Raw genomic sequence first — 16,616 nt, 5'->3', positions numbered from 1 at the left:
AACAAGGCTCGCACCTGGGGCCAGACTGCAGCTGTTCTTTTAAGATACAACCTCAGACTCCTGACTGGGCACAGTAGGAGATGGTCTGAGTCATCTGTTACAGAACGAAGACTCGAGACCTGGAAAGAGTCGAACCTAGGGTCCGGCACTCCCGGGTTCTGAGTCTTAGTAACAAAGTCAGGGACGAAGCTGAACATTACCTCCCCCCATCCCCTTGAATGGGCGACGTCGTAGGAGAGACCATGCAGTTCACTGACTCGCTTGGCCGAAGCCAAAGCTAGCAGGAACACCGTCTTCCAGGTAAGGTGGCGATCAGAAGCCTGGCGTAATGGTTCGTAGGGAGGCCTCTTAAGAGACCTGAGGACTCGAACCACGTTCCAAGGAGGAGGTCTCACTTCCGACTGAGGGCAGGTAAGTTCGTAACTCCGTATGAGAAGAGACAGTTCCAGCGAGGAGGAAATGTCCATTCCTTTCAGCCTGAAGGCAAGACTTAAGGCTGAGCGATAGCCTTTTACTGCCGAGACTGAAAGGCGCATTTCTTCCCGCAGATACACAAGGAACTCCGCTATTGTTGGTAAAGTGGCATCGAGGGGAGAGATACCCCTTCCACGGCACCAACCACAGAAAACTCGCCACTTCGCCTGGTAGACTCCTGCGGATGACCAGCGCAGGTGGCCAGACATCCTTTCCGCAACTTGTTGCAAAAATCCTCTCTCTTTGAGGAGATGCTGGATAGTCTCCAGGCGTGAAGTCGAAGCGAAGCTACGGCTTTGTGGAAAATGTTGGAGTGTGATTGTTTGAGTAGCCTGAAGGCAAGACTTAAGGCTGAGCGATAGCCTTTCACTGCCGAGACTGAAAGGCGCATTTCTTCCCGCAGATACACAAGGAACTCCGCTATTGTTGGTAAAGTGGCATCGAGGGGAGAGATACCCCTTCCACGGCACCAACCACAGAAAACTCGCCACTTCGCCTGGTAGACTCCTGCGGATGACCAGCGCAGGTGGCCAGACATCCTTTCCGCAACTTGTTGCAAAAATCCTCTCTCTTAGAGGAGATGCTGGATAGTCTCCAGGCGTGAAGTCGAAGCGAAGCTACGGCTTTGTGGAAAATGTTGGAGTGTGATTGTTTGAGTAGCTCGTGACGTGGAGGGAGCTCCCTCGGGATCTCCGTGAGGAACTGCAGAAGGTCTGGAAACCACTCTGCGTGATGCCATAGCGGAGCTATCAAGGTCATCAAGAGATTGACCGATGTTCTGGTCTAGTTCAGGACCCTCCTCATCAGACAAAATGGGGGAAAGGCGTACACGTCGACGTTGTCCCAATGTTGTTGGAAGGCATCTTGCCAGAGGGCCTTGGGGTCCGGGACTGGGGAGCAGTACAGCGGAAGCTTGGTGTTCAACGCCGTAGCAAACAGGTCCACAGTCAGGGAACCCCACAAAGTCAGGACTTTGTTGGCTATCCGAGGATCCAAAGACCACTCGGTACTCACTATCTGCGTCGCTCTGCTCAGACTGTCGGCGAGCACATTCCTCTTGCCTGGAATGAAGCGAGCCGCAAGTGATATCGAGTGGACTTCGGACCATCTCAGGATCTCTACTGCAAGATGGGACAGCTGTTCCGAAAAGGTACCTCCCTGCTTGTTGATGTAAGCCACTACCGTGGTGTTGTTGCTCATTACCACTACGGAGTGGCCCGCCAGGACTTGGTGGAACTTTTGAAGGGCCAGGAAAACGGCCTTCATCTCCAGCAGGTTTATGTGAAGGTACTTTTCTGATTCTGACCACAGGCCTGAGGCCCTGTGGTTCAGAACGTGGGCACCCCACCCCTTGTTTGATGCGTCCGAAAACAGCATCAAATCCGGGGTAGAGACGAGAAGATCCACTCCCTTTCGCAGGTTCTCGTCTGCCACCCAGCACCTGAGGTCCGCTCGTTCCGCAGATCCCATGGGGATCAGGATGTCCGCGGAGTCGAGTCCTTGACTCCACCGAGACTTCAGTCGCCACTGAAGGGATCTCATCCTGAGGCGACTGTTGGGGACGAGACGGGTCAGAGAGGAGAGGTGGCCGAGGAGACGAAGCCACGATTGGGCTGGGAGTTCTTCTCGATTGAGGAAAGGTCTCGCAACCTTCCTCAGCCTTGCTATCCTTTCGTCTGATGGGAAGGCTTTGTGGAGATTGGTGTTTATGATCATGCCTAGATATAGCAGTTTCTGAGAGGGCTGCTGCAGAGAGGACTTCTCGAGGTTTACCACGATCCCCAGATCCTGGCAAACTTCGAGGAGCTTGTCTCGGTGGCGAAGAAGGGATGCCTCCGAGTCTGCCAGGATCAGCCAGTCGTCCAGGTAACGAAGGAGACGGATGCCGATCCTGTGAGCCCATGAAGAGATGATGGTGAAGACTCTGGTGAACACCTGAGGAGCTGTGGAGAGACCGAAACACAGCACCTTGAACTGGTAGATCTTGTTGTCTAGGCAAAATCTCAGGTACTTCCTTGAAGACGGATGGATTGGGATCTGGAAGTACGCGTCCTTCAGATCCAGTGTGTACATGAAGTCTCGTGGTCTCACTGCAAGTCTGACCGTGTCTGCCGTCTCCATACTGAACGGAGTCTGCTTGACAAACCCGTTCAGTGTCGAGAGGTCGATGACTGGTCTCCAGCCTCCAGACGCCTTTCTCACTAGAAAGAGTCGACTGTAGAAGCCTGGGGATCCGTCCACGACCTCCTGGAGAGCGTCCTTCTCCAACATGGTCTGGACTTCGGCCCGAAGGGCCTGCCCTTTTGCCGATCCCATGGCAAAAGAGCTCAACGACACTGGATTCGCTGTCAGGGGAGGGAGAGATGCTGTGAACGGGACGCGATACCCTAGGGATATCACGGAGACCGTCCAGGCATCCGCCCCGAGTTGCTGCCACCTTGCTGCGCAACTCTGCAGGCATCCCCCCACTGGTGGACACGCAGGGGGATTGCCAACCCTAGCGCTTCCGACCTCGGCCGGAGCCTCTAGGGTTCTTGCCTCCCCTGGAGGACTTCTTTCCCCTCCTACCCTTGGCAGGAAAGGGCTTAGACACCTCGGGCTTCGCTGCTACGGTAGTCTTCTTCGTATCCTTGACAGGACGGGGCTGCTGAACCGCCGGAGGCTTGTAGGGCCTCGATGTCTGGGCCCTATGGATGAGGGAATCCTGGCTGGATTTCCTCCACCTCTCGGCAGAGAGCTCCATGTCCTTAGGCTCAAACAAGCTCTTACCGAGGACGGAAGAGTATCTGAGCCTGCTCGACTCGGCGCTGGGAACCTTATGGTGGAACCTCTCGGCAACAGCGTCCCGGCGCTTGAGGATAGTGTTGGCCCACTAGCTCGAGACTTGGTGGGACAGGAACTCGATGGTCCGAGTGCCCGAGAGGAGAAAGGTTTCCAGCGCTTTCCTGGTGCTTGCCTTGGAGAGGTCCTCGGACCGCACCAGGATGCCCAGACACCCCAGGCAGATGTCGAGCCATGAAGTGGCCTGCATGGCGCACTTGATGATCTTCTCCTGGCTCTGGATCTCAGTGGCTGAGAAGGACACGTGCAGGTTGGAGAGTCTCTCAAGAGGGACTCCCCCTGTGATTCCTTCCACGGAGTGATGCAAGGGAAGGCTCAGCGAAGACTCCTTGAGGATTTCAAAGGACCTCCTCTGATGGACACGAGGAGGAGGGAGGAGCTTATTCCCGGCACTGGATCTGCTGGAGGAGGCAAGCTCCGCGAGCTGGCCCTCGATCTTGTCTCTGGCACTCTTCATCCCTTGGGACCAGGGCAATGCTGCGCTGGCCCTAGAGGGCTTCTGAGTGCCGTAGACGCGATCCAGGACCGTGTCCTTACCTTCACGAGGTGGGACCTCAGGTTCTGGAATCCCATTAAGGTTCCTCATGAGAGTCAGGACTTGCCAGAACGCGTGTTCTGACTCCTGGTGCTCGCCTCCTGTCGGGCTTGCAGCGAAGTCTCCGAACCCCAGAGGCTCTTCCTGGGGAGAAACGTGGGCATCCTCGACGGCTCTGGGCTGTTCCTGTCTGATCCTAGCAGACGATTTGGGAATCGCCTTATAGTCCTTAGGTTCCCTCCTGGGCGGGATGCAGGACTCTAGAAGCGAAGGGGGCAGGTCCTTCTCCACCTCGGAACGAGGAGACCTCTCGGGAAGAGGAGGAACGTCCACCATTGGTGCGATGGGGGAGTACGTATTCCTGCTCAACCGACTCTCCTGAGGAGGGGTAATCCTCCTTCGCAGGGGAGGGCGAGAAGGTCTGAGGGGGGAGTAGGAGCCTTGCGCAAGGATCTACGCGGGGACCGCACAGGCCTCGGAGGAGGATCCACGGGAGAGACTCCTCTCTTCCTCTTCAGGGGGGAGGAAGCTGTCGCTGGCTCGCGACCCGAATCAGAGAGGGCTGGCTTAATCGCCCGCACGAGCTCTGAGTAGGGTGTCGAACCAGGGCTGTTGACTGCCAGCAGCGCTGTCTGACACTCCCTCTGGAGGGAAGGGGATCGAGGGATCCCTAAGAGGAGTCGACAAACGAGGGTTTGCCTGCAGGGCTGAAAGAGAAGAATCCCTAGACCTGTCCGAGGAGCGTTCCTCCTCTGGCGAGCGCGCTGGTCTGCGCTTGCGCGGAGGGGAACGCGACAAAGAAGAATCCGCCTGTCGGCGATTGCGCTGGGGCTCGTGTGACGGGCCCAGAGCAGGGTCGCGCGTGAGAGGTGGGCACGAAGCTGGAAAATCACGCGCGCGCACCCGGCTGGGCGGGGGGGGGGGGGGGCGCGATGGCGCGCAGGAGGATGGTCAGGAGCGATGGCGCGATGGCGAGAGAGCGGAAGCGTGGGCGCACGGCAGCTTGAGCGGGAACATGCCTGTGAGCACGCGTGGGCGACGGTTTGGGCATGCGGCGATCAGGAGCTGGAACAGGAGGAGGCCGAACGCGCGGGCGCGCAGCGACCTGGTGCGGCCCCGGAGGACATGAGATAACAGGAGCGCCCGAGTGCGTGTCCGGTAGGACTGGCCGAGGGCGCGACCTGGGAACGAGAGGTTTGGGGACAGTCTGGTTGGACCGGTTTACTCGCCTGTGTAAGTGCTAGTTGCGCTGGTGATCGTGGGCACGCATAGCGCGCATCACGAATAGGTCCCACTGGGGTTCGCTGCTTTGGAGGTCGCGTGGTGCGAGCCGCGTGAGGGCGCTCTGGAGTTAGTTGCGCCACCACCGCTGTCTTAAAGACAGGCATGGGGCGTGTAGCAGGAACAGGGCGCGATTTGGGCGCGTCGGGCGCAATCATAACTGCAGTAGATTCGCGCGGTTCCAGAGGCGGCCGTGAGCGCCCGTGCGCTGACTTGGCAACCTCTGGGGCAACGAGCTGAGAACAGGAACTGCGCGCGGGCGCGCATCGTGAACCTCTCTCGTATCGCGAGCCTCCCTTGTATCGCAAACCTCCTTAGGTGGGCGCGATGGGTCCAAAGCGACACGTGGGTGCATTGGAGTGCACGTGAGCGCTGGAGCTGGAATCGCGCGGGGACGCGTATCGCGTCTATCCCCCGCAGGCCGCGATGAGTCCGTAGGAACCAGTGGGCGCCTGTGCGCCAACTCAGAAACCTCCTGGATCGCGCGCGATGAAACAGGAACAGGGGGCCGGCGAGGTGCCGGCGGGCGCGTGGGCGCAGGAGGCCGCTGGGGCACCGCTGGACGCGTAGGCGCCATATCAGGAACTGGCCGCGAGTGCGCAGGTGACCACGGCGGCACTATAATAGGAACAGGGCGCGTTTGCGCAGTTGGGCGCTTGCGCGCTACTTCAGGAACTGCTGGAGGGCGACGGGGCGCCGATGGGCGTGGGCGCGCAGGGGAACCCTGGCGAACAACAGGAAAAGTGGCGCGAACGCTTAAGGGTGAGCGCCGAGGCGCTTTGTCAGGAACGTCAGGAACAACAGCAGCAGGGTGCGCAGGCGGAGCCTTATGCTTAGGGGCGAGAGGCGCAGTTTCGCGCTCAAGACCCTGAGATCCCGAAGGGTCTTGAGATTTCGCAGTGGCAGTCTCAGGCGGCGCGTAAAGCGCGTCAGCAGCTTTAGATGTCGATGGTTGGGGCGACAGCTCACATTGTCCCGAAGGACGACCATCCTCCGACAGGGATCGCGAACGATCCCTGGAGGATCGCGAACGATCCCCGGAGAGGTCAAGGTTGGTAGCAGGCAGGTCAGGAGAACGGCGAGTCATCTCCTCCGCAGAGGACTGTGGTGACAACGAGCCGAAGAGGCGCCTCCTAACCCCTTTAAAGGGGGAAGGAAGGCCTCTACGGCGAAGGGGAGGCCGAGCCTTCCGCCTTATACGCTCACGAGGGGCCGTGGGATCAGCAGGCTTACCATCAATGGGTCTCCAAAGAGGCGTCTCTACCAGAGAACTCCCCGAGAGGGAGTCTCAACGGAAGGAGAGACCGTGGGACTAAGCTTCTCCCTCGAAGTATGTTCGGAGGGGGAGACAGAGCCTTCTTCTACCGCAGCCACAGGAACAGGAGTTTGGCCAGACCCACGGGATGTTTCCGACACAACAACGTCAACCACAGACAGAGGATCTATCTCCGCTGAGGTTGACGATTGTTCGGCAGCCGCACCCCGTTTGATCATGTCAAACAAGGCTTCCTTGGAGGGTGAACCCTGTAGCCCCAAGGAAGCCCAAAGCTGAAAAAGATCATTGTTAGAAACAAACACCTCCTCCGAGGGGGGAGGGGCAGCCGCCTCGCTATGGGAGGCAACAACCTCTCCCTCACCACGGGATCGGTTAATGACATCAACAACATTACGGTCTACGCTACCACTCGCCGGCCTCTCGGAAGAGGCCGCCCGAGCGGGAGCTTCGGAAGAGGAATGGGCGGCGGAAGAAGAAGACTTTGGATTTTCTCTCTTCCGAGAAGCCTCGGAAGGAGAAAGATCCCTTTTAGCGTTCTTCTTACGTCGCCGGGCAAACCTCTCCCACTGGGAGGTAGACCACTCCCTACACTCAATGCACAAATTAGAACTATCACACCGTTGGCCCCTACACTGAGGGCATAAGGAGTGAGGATCCATTTCCACGGCCAACATAAAGGTCCCACAGAGGCGGCCGGGAAGTGCAGGGCACGTACGCATAAGGAGTAATAGAGGCCAACTTCATACACTCACTGAAAAGAAGAAGCAAACAAAATTATGGCAGTCAACAAAGAGGAGAGCGCCAACAGGTCTGTCGTCTCTCCGAGCCAAAAGTAAAGTGAGTTAATCCCCGGTGTGTGTGAGGGGGGAGGTGTAGCTAGCTACCCCTCCCTACCCCCCCCCCCCCCGCTAACTAGCGGTGGGGTAGGAAACCCTCGTTAAAACTTTATGGCTCGTCACCGGCTGCCCCGAAGTAATTACCCCATGTAAATAGCGTGGTTTGTATTCAGTTACGGAACAAACATGGATTTTGACATAGAAAAAAATTTATTTTTGGGGTGAAATAGCCATGTCATCCTGATGGCCCGCCCGTTACTCTCCATCCCCTCTCAATTTTCAGTGTGGGACCTCGTGTCATGCGATGGCTCCTCCTGGAATGGTTCAACAGGAAACATGTTAGTTGTAGCACATTGAGATCGGGAGTTGTAACGGCTCACTTGCCTATGTCCTTCCCTCTACCGTTATCCTTTAAGATAAGGTTAACTCTATTCGGAGAAGGATAGCCATGGCTTGTTATTAACACGTCCCTGATTTATAAACGATATCTCCCGGGATATTCACTCCAGAGGTCAGAATTCTGTTGATACCTCTAAGGTAAAAATGTTATTTTCATTAGTAAAATAAATTTTTGAATATACTTACCCGATAATCATGTAGCTGTCAACTCCGTTGCCCGACAGAATTCTACGGGAGGGATACGCCAGCTATCACTATACTAGAAGGGGGTGTACTCACAAGCGCCACCTGTGGCCAGGTACTACAGTACTTGTTGTTGACGCCACCTCACTTTTTCCTCGGTCCACTGGTTCTCTATGGGGAGGAAGGGTGGGTCAATTAAATCATGATTATCGGGTAAGTATATTCAAAAATTTATTTTACTAATGAAAATAACATTTTTCAATATTAAACTTACCCGATAATCATGTAGCTGATTCACACCCAGGGGGGTGGGTGAAAAACCAGTGTACAAGACTAAAGGATAGCTAAGTATCCCGTATTTCATATAATCAGTTATCCACAATAACAATGAAATAATAAGTACCTGGTAAGGAAGTCGACTTGAACCGTTACTCTGCCTTTAATAAGATCGTCTTCCTTACTGAGCGCAGCGTTCCTCTTGGAAGGCTGAATCAACTCAAAGGTGCTAAAGTATACAGGGCTGCAACCCATACTAAAGGACCTCATCACAACCTTTAACCTCGGCGCTTCTCAAGAAAGAATTGACCACCCGCCAAATCAACAAGGATGTGGAAGGCTTCTTAGCCGACCGTACAACCCATAAAAAGTATTCAAGAGAAAGGTTAAAAGGTTATGGGATTATGGGAATGTAGTGGCTGAGCCCTCGCCTACTACTGCATTCGTTGCTACGAATGGTCCCAGGGTGTAGCAGTACTCGTAAAGAGACTGGACATCTTTGAGATAGAATGATGCGAACACTGACTTGCTTCTCCAATAGGTTGCATCCATAACACTCTGCAGAGAATGGCTCTGTTTGAAGGCCACTGAAGTAGCCACAGCTCCCACTTCATGTGTCCTTACCTTCAGCAAAGCAAGGTCTTCTTCCTTCAGATGAGAATGTGTTTCTCTAATCAGAAGCCTGAATAGAAAGAAACTGAGTTCTTAGAACTTGGAAAAGAAGGTTTCTTGATAGCACACTATAAGGCTTCTGATTGTCCTTGTAAAGGTTAAGACCTTTTTAGATAGTACCTAAGAGCTCTAACTGGGCAAAGTACTCTCTCCAGTTCATTCCCCACCAAGTTGGACAGGCTTGGGATCTCGAACGACTTAGGCCAAGGACGTGAAGGAAGCTCGTTTAGCAAAAACCGAGCTGCAAGGAACATGTAGCCGTTTCAGATGTGAAAACAATGATCCTGCTGAAGGCGTGGATCTCACTTACTCTTTTAGCTGTTGTCAAGCACACGAGGAAAAGAGTTTTTAATGTGAGGTCCTAAAAAGAGGCTGATTGGAGAGGTTCAAATCTTGATGACATAAGGAACCTTAGGACCACGTCTAGATTCCAGCCTGGAGTGGACAACCGACGTTCCTTTGAGGTCTCAAAAGACCTAGGGAGGTCCTGTAGATCTTTGTTGGTGGAAAGATCCAAGCCTCTGTGGCGGAAAACCGCTGCCAACATACTTCTGTAACCCTTGATCGTAGGAGCTGAAAGGGATCTTACTTTCCTTAGATATAACAGGAAGTCAGCAATCTGGGTTACAGTGGTACTGGTTGAGGAAACTGCATTGGTCTTGTACCAGCTACGGAAGACTTCCCCTTGAGACTGATAGATTCTGAGAGTGGATGTTCTCCTTGCTTTGGCAATCGCTCTGGCTGCCTCCTTCGAAAAGCCCCTAGCTCTTGAGAGTCTTTCGAAAGTCTGAAGGCAGTCAGACGAAGAGCGTGGAGGTTCGGGTGTACCTTCTTTACGTGAGGTAGACGTAGAAGGTTCACTCCTAGAGGAAGAGTCCTGGGAATGTCGACCAGCCATTGCAGTACCTCTAAGAACCATTCTCTCGCGGGCCAGAGCGGAGCCAACCAACGTCAGCCGTGTCCCTTTGCAAGAGGAGAACTTCTGAAGTACCCTGTTGACAATCTTGAACGGCGGGAATGCATACAGGTCGAGATGGAACCAATCCAGCAGAAAAGCATCCACGTGAACTGCTGCTGGGTCTGGAATCGGAGAACAATACAATAGGAGTCTCTAGGTTATCGAGGTAGCGAACAGATCTATGGTTGGCTGACCCCACAGGGCCCAAAGTCTGCTGCAAACATTCTTGAGAAGGGTCCACTCTGTGGGGATGACCTGACCCTTCCGGCTGAGGTGATCTGCCATGACATTCATACCGCCCTGAATGAACCTCGTTACCAGCGTGAGCTTTCGATCTTTAGACCAGAAGAGGAGGTCCCTTGCGATCTAGAACAACTTCACGAAAGAGTCCCTCCCTGCTTGAAGGTGTAAGCCAGGGCTGTGGTGTTGTCAGAGTCCACCTCCACCACTTTGTTAAGCTGGAGGGACTTGAAGTTTATCAAGGCCAGAAGAACCGCCAACAACTCCTGCAATTGATGTGAAGTGTCCTTTGCTCCTGATTCCATGTTCTCGATCATTCCTGTCCGTCCAAAGTCGCACCCCAGCCCGTGTCTGATGTGTCCGAGAGGAGACGGCGGTCGGGTTTCTGAACAGCCAAAGGTAGACTTCCTTGAGAAGAAAGCTGTTCTTACACCACGCGAGAGAAGACCTCCTCTCTTCGGAAACAGGAACTGAGACCGTCTCTAGCGTCATGTCCATTATCCAGTGAGCAGCTAGATGATACTGAAGGGGGGGAGGTGGATTCTCCCTAACACGATGAACAGGGCCAGCGATGAAAGTGTCCCTGTTAGACTCATCCACTACCTGACTGAGCATCGGTTCCTTCTCAGCATGCTCTGGATGCATTCTAGGGCTTGGAAGATCCTTGGGGCCGACGGAAAAGCCCGAAAAGCTCGACTCTGAAGATCCATACCCAGGGAGACAATGGTCTGGGATGGGATGAGCTGAGACTCCTCAAAATTGACCAGGAGGCCCAGTTCCTTGGTCAGATCCATAGTCCATCTGAGAATCTCCAGACAGCGACGACTTGTGGGAGCTCTTAAAAGCCAGTCGTCTGATGGAGCCGGACACAAGATCATGGTACTGCTGCACAGTCTGTGAACTGTCAACCATGGGGAAGCGAGGAAGTACAGTGACAACCCGAAGCTGTCTAGACTGTCTGGGTCGTACAGACAACTCCTTATCGGGTTGCTGAGGTTGCCGCACTGCGTCACAACAAGTCACTTTTGCTGGTTGTTGAACGTCTTCCCAGTGACACACTGACTCCGTAAACAAAAAATCCTTTAACAAGGACTAAGCTTGGACTGCATGTCTTGCAACACAGCTCAAGGTCTATGGGAGCAGGTGTGGTAACAGACGGGGTTAGTGACTGAAGTGGAACCATTACTTTCCCTGGAAGCATGTTATGCTTAAATAAAAGTCCATAGGAGGCTACGCAGCTAAAGGCTCCTCTCCAAATGACAGAGTCCTCAAGGGAATATCAGAAGGAGGGAGAAAAGCACTTTCTCATCTACAGGGACCATATCCGAGAAAAGTTAAGTTCTCTCAGTGAGGGTTTCAATGGTGCAAAAGCAGCAGACTAGAAGGCAACATTATGAAACTGCTTGACAGTCTAGTGAGTTGGCAACAACCAAAGATGTATGACTGAGAAGCATGCGGTAAGGTATGCAGAGCATGTTGTATGCAGAGCATGCTGTATGCAGAGCATGCTGTATGTAGAGCATGTTGTATGCAGAGCATGCTGTATGCAGAGCATGTTGTATGCAGAGCATGCTGAATGCAGAGCATGCTGTATGCAGAGCATGTTGTATGCAGAGCATGCTGTATGTAGAGCATGTTGTATGCAGAGCATGCTGAATGCAGAGCATGCTGTATGCAGAGCATGTTGTATGCAGAACATGCTGTATGCAGAGCATGCTGTATGCAGAGCATGCTGTATGTAGAGCATGCTGTAAGGTAAGCAGAGCGTGTTGCATGGCGTTTAACATTTCACAGAAATTCCATGACCAGTGCTAGAGTGCTTCATGCATGCTTGCATGGGGTTTTAATATCAACATAATATTTACCTTACATTCATAACTCATGATTCATTTTGTTTTGAAGATATTTTTGCCATATTTTGCGATATTGTTAAAAATATATTGCAAGGAATACATATATATTTTTATAAAAGTAAGACAAATAACCTCCATTATCATAATGTTTATGTAGGCATACATGTATATGATTACAAATGCAAGTTATGAAAGTAATGAGGTGTTATTGTCATTTGTTATTTCTCAAGTTGAGGAGAAAGTGGCAGATGCATGCGTTGAGGTGGCTGACTCATAGCATGAGGTTGCTGCCTCAAGAGTTGCGCTTGCTGTAAGGGTTGCGGATGCGCAGTAGCAGGTTCCTGAGGAACGAGTTAAGGTTCCTGAGGTGTGAGCTGCGAGAGTTGAGATAGCGGCTGCGCAGAACGCAGTTCTTGTCTCGCGAGTTGAGGTTCCTGATGAGCTAGCCTAAGCTGCAGCGAGTGCTGAGGTGGCTGCCTCATTGATGGAAGAGGTTGTCGTACCTCAAGAGATTGTTGCCTCGCTGGTGGAACCGCAAGCGGAAGCGGAGGAAGTAAGGCATAAGACTCCTGCTCCCATTGCTGAGGTTGCCTTAAGGAAGGTTAAGGTTGCTGCACAACGCTGGTAACTGGCAACTCAGAACGCGGTAAGGTAGCCTGAGGAACCTCAACTTCGTACGCCTGGCAGACTGGACTGCGGTGAGGCGGAGGTTGCTGCACACCGCCGGTAACTGGCAACTCAGAACGCGGTAAGGTAGCCTGAGGAACCTCAACTTCGTACGCCTGGCAGACTGGACTGCGGAGAGGCGGAGCGTTCGCAGGAGGAGGTGTAACCTTACCAGCCTGAAACTCACGCATTAAGACCCCAAGCTGCGACTGCATGGACTGCAGCAAAGTCGTCTTGGGATCAACAGACGATAAGGTCTGTTGTGGCATCGCCTTACCTCTCTTAGGAGGTGTGCAGTCACCTGAGACTGAGGAGAGTCAGAGCTAACCCAATGACTGCATCCGGGTTGTTGAACTCTAACTTCGTACGTCTGGCATAGGTCTGGACTTTACGTTTAAGAGGTCTTGAGACCTGAGACCAGCGTTTTCTCCCCGAAATTTCTTCTGCAGACGAGCAAAATAAGGGCTCAATCGTCTGCGGGTGGGAGTGACGGTCTCTTAAGACACGCCCGCAACCACCGAGGATACTTCTGTGCGCCGATCAAGGCCTGCCGAACCCTTTTGCCCTTCGACATTGCTTCTCCCCTGGGCTTGGGAGCTTGCAAGAGGTCCCGGACTGGGAGGACGACTGGCACGCACAGAAGTACCCTCACGCACAACACTGACACACTTTGCGCTAATCACTTATCACTTTTGATTTTCTGTTTGCACTTATTTCACTGAACTCGAAACTTTAAGTGGTTTATACCTGAAACACGCAATTCTATCCTTTCTCAAAAGTTAGTAATTGCGAAAACAGAATTACAATGTAACAGAAAAATCTAATGAAAGATAAATAATTCAGTGGCTGGAAAGAGACTAAACACTAGATCAAATAAACTACGTTTAAAATCTCTCACCGCATAAAGCTTGAGAACAAGAAAAACTCTAGAAACGTTTACCTTCTTCCCCTAAAGAGACTAGGGAGAAGAGCAAAAACGATAACAACGTTACTCGCTTGAACGAAACGTTTATCCTCCTCTTTCTACCTCCGTCTCTATCTCTCTCTCTCTCTCTCTCTCTCTTGACTTAGAACCTGAGAGAAGAGCCCAATCATATATATCGTTAAAACATATTATTGTTAAAGGCAAATATTTCCCAAAATGAAAAGTTCCTTTGTAGAATTAAAACCATTAAGTTAAGAAAGAATGAACAAAACGCTAGACACGGTTACTCTTACTGCAACGTGACACCGTGAAAATTCTCTCTCTATCGTTACGATAGAGCGCAAGTTGAACGTTCTGAAACGTCAACAACTGCAGAGACAAAACAAAACGTTAGTTCAACTTTGAAAACAGTACGAGACTATCAAAGAAATTCTTTCAAAAACATTAAAATAGCATAATATGTTAACAGGTAAAACCGAAATGACGGGCTCAATGTTAATTAACTTCGGTACAAGAAAAGACCGCCTACCATTAGGAAAGGTCGAATATAAACAAATATAAAAATTAATTTTAATAATTTTATAATAAAAGGAAGTTAATCGAAGAGGCCTATAAAAGGCGGAGAGATATAAAATAAATCTATAACTTTTGTTAAGCAAAATTAAGAAAGAGAGTCTATACTCTCTTAGACACCAACACTTCCGTCTAAGGGAAGGGTCGGCCAGTTAAAGGTGAAAGAGAGTTCATACTCTCTTCGTCACCATAATTAAATTAATTCCAAAAGCTAACTAAGCTAATATAGAAGTTTCTAGTATAGCGAATAGCTGCAAATTTTAGAGAAATACTTCACCAAACCGTGAACAATACTCCAAAATCATAAGCGTATCCAAGAACGTCTTGCCGGAAGCACGACAGAGGAAAAAGTGAGGTGGCGTCAACAACAAGTACTGTAGTACCTGGCCACAGGTGGCGCTTGTGAGTACACCCCCTTCTAGTATAGTGATAGCTGGCGTATCCCTCCCGTAGAATTCTGTCGGGCAACGGAGTTGACAGCTACATGATTATCGGGTAAGTTTAATATTGAAAATTTCTCTGGTATATCACTCGCAGAAATATCCCAAGTAAAAGCTGCCATTAAGGAACTTCCATCAGGACGACATGGCTATCTCACCCTAAAATAGATTTTTCCTATGTAAAATTCTGTTATTTTTCATTGACACAATTTTCCCAAAATGATTCTAATTAGCAAATCTCAATAAAAAAAATATCACTAGTAAATCCGTTTAAACCCATAACCATGAATCACCGGGTAAGCAAATCTAAGTTTGTATAATTGATAATTAACGCCAAAAATTCTAGCCCCTGGGGCTAACGTGCGTAGCAAAACGTGTTCCACTTGCAAGAACATAGGAGCGATGAGATAATGTTTAATGGCAAGTGAAGCGAGCATACGACGGAGCAAAGGCAATTAAACCATTAGCTCAATTAATTATGGAGGTATTTATAGTACGATGAACACTGCACGAACAATTCCATAGAAAATGGGATGGAAAGTCACATTTTCTAAGAGTCCAGAAGTCCTGGCAAACAAAAACTCCAATGTTTTGACCTTGTTTCATTAGTATTACTCGGTAGTTGACCTACCCATAAGTAAAAATTTATGGCTTTCCACCAGAAACCTTTATAAAAAAACGTTCAATACATCTATAATTACAACATATACCCGATTTTTTAAAGCCATAAAGGATATTGTTTTAGTATAAAAATTTACCAACAGTACGTAGTGTGTACAAGTATTGTACACTTACCGAAATGTGTTCATTAACTAACACAATACTTATAATGCGATAAAAACCAATTCAAAACAATAATTGTGTCTTTAGTAGACTGCACTTAAGCAATAGTCAGTGAGTTGGTAGGGTTAGGCGTTATCCTGGGAGTATGTATGATAACGGCCACTTGTATGTATTATTATGTCTAACTTAGAATACGGCTGTGACCCCCATGAGGTATATATGTAAGGACACGGCTTGTAGGTTAGGTTAAGGGGGAAAGGTTAGGTTAGTTGATTTCAATTTTTAATCAATGCATGAGGAACTGGCCGCTGATATACAAAGGCTCCGTTATCCCACCCTATGACTGTGAGTTGGTAGGGAGAGTTATCCCACCCTTGGGCTGTGAGTTGGTAGGATTAGGAGTTAACCCAACTTAGGGCAGCAAGTATTTCCAGTTTCACAGTCTTCGCACCTGTCTGTGTTACCTAACTCCCCAACCCCCAATAATGGGGCTGATTATATTTAACCCCTTGAGAGAAGACGAATTGTTTGTTATAACTTGGAAAATAAAATTTTCTGACAGTTACCATCAAATTAATTCAATTCTAATAAAAATACAACAGAAAAAAAATCTTATTTTCACCAAAAGGATTGTTCGTTACTTATGAAATTTTACCGATTTGCCTTAGCTTACTGGTAAGTTAAGGGATCTAGAGTATATTCATGAATTGGCTGAGCCTATACACCATACCAAGATTCCAGTGACATATTTATTTATTGAAATAAGATGAATGTACTTACAATCTCAAGTAATGTAGGTGTTCCTTGTTAGAGTGATTTGATTGATTCAAGTCGAAAACCACAAGCAAAACTTACTTGAATTCTTCGTCAATGAATCACTTATCTCGTAATAGATCAAACACCACAAGTCTTATATTTCGTCAATTGCAGCAACTGGTTAATTGACTCAAGTTCTGCTAAGTAACTAAGTAAGTCTCGTCCTCAACTCGAGTATTAAAACATCAAAAGGTTCAGATGTTGGCGCCGAAGATTCGCCATTTCATCGTCAAGGGACAACAACAGACATTTGGAAGCGTTTGGTTTTTAGATATTTTTATTTCTTTTATTTATTTCAAATATAATTTCTTAACTTAAGTATTAAAATATATTAAATTTCACCTACTTATTTTATTTGCTCAAAAATTAAAAATTTTAAAGACAAAATAATTATCTACCTTCGATAATAAGTGATTTCTATTAATAAAATAACTAATATTATATGAAACGCCTCTACATTCAAGTGAGTGCTCAGATAACACGTAAACAAACATTTAGAAACGTTTGGTTTTTACAAATTTTTATTTCTTTTATTTATTTCATATATTATTTGTTTATTTAAGTATTAACATAATTAAATTTCAACTAT

General features: G+C 49.5%; 1 long non-coding RNA gene across 1 annotated transcript in view; it reads right to left on the bottom strand.

Moving 5' to 3' along the window:
* Positions 1-16,253, bottom strand: part of LOC137635550 (uncharacterized) — a 56,027-nt gene extending 39,774 nt beyond the window's left edge. Inside the window, exon 1 of the long non-coding RNA XR_011042708.1 lies at positions 15,992-16,253. This is a non-coding gene — a long non-coding RNA (uncharacterized lncRNA). The remainder of the gene's footprint in view (positions 1-15,991) is intronic.
* Between the last annotated feature and the right edge of the window lie 363 nt (positions 16,254-16,616).

Source organism: Palaemon carinicauda, unplaced genomic scaffold (assembly GCF_036898095.1).
Source record: "Palaemon carinicauda isolate YSFRI2023 unplaced genomic scaffold, ASM3689809v2 scaffold14, whole genome shotgun sequence".
Taxonomy (NCBI): domain Eukaryota; kingdom Metazoa; phylum Arthropoda; class Malacostraca; order Decapoda; family Palaemonidae; genus Palaemon; species Palaemon carinicauda.
This window is presented reverse-complemented; position numbering and strand designations above follow the sequence as displayed.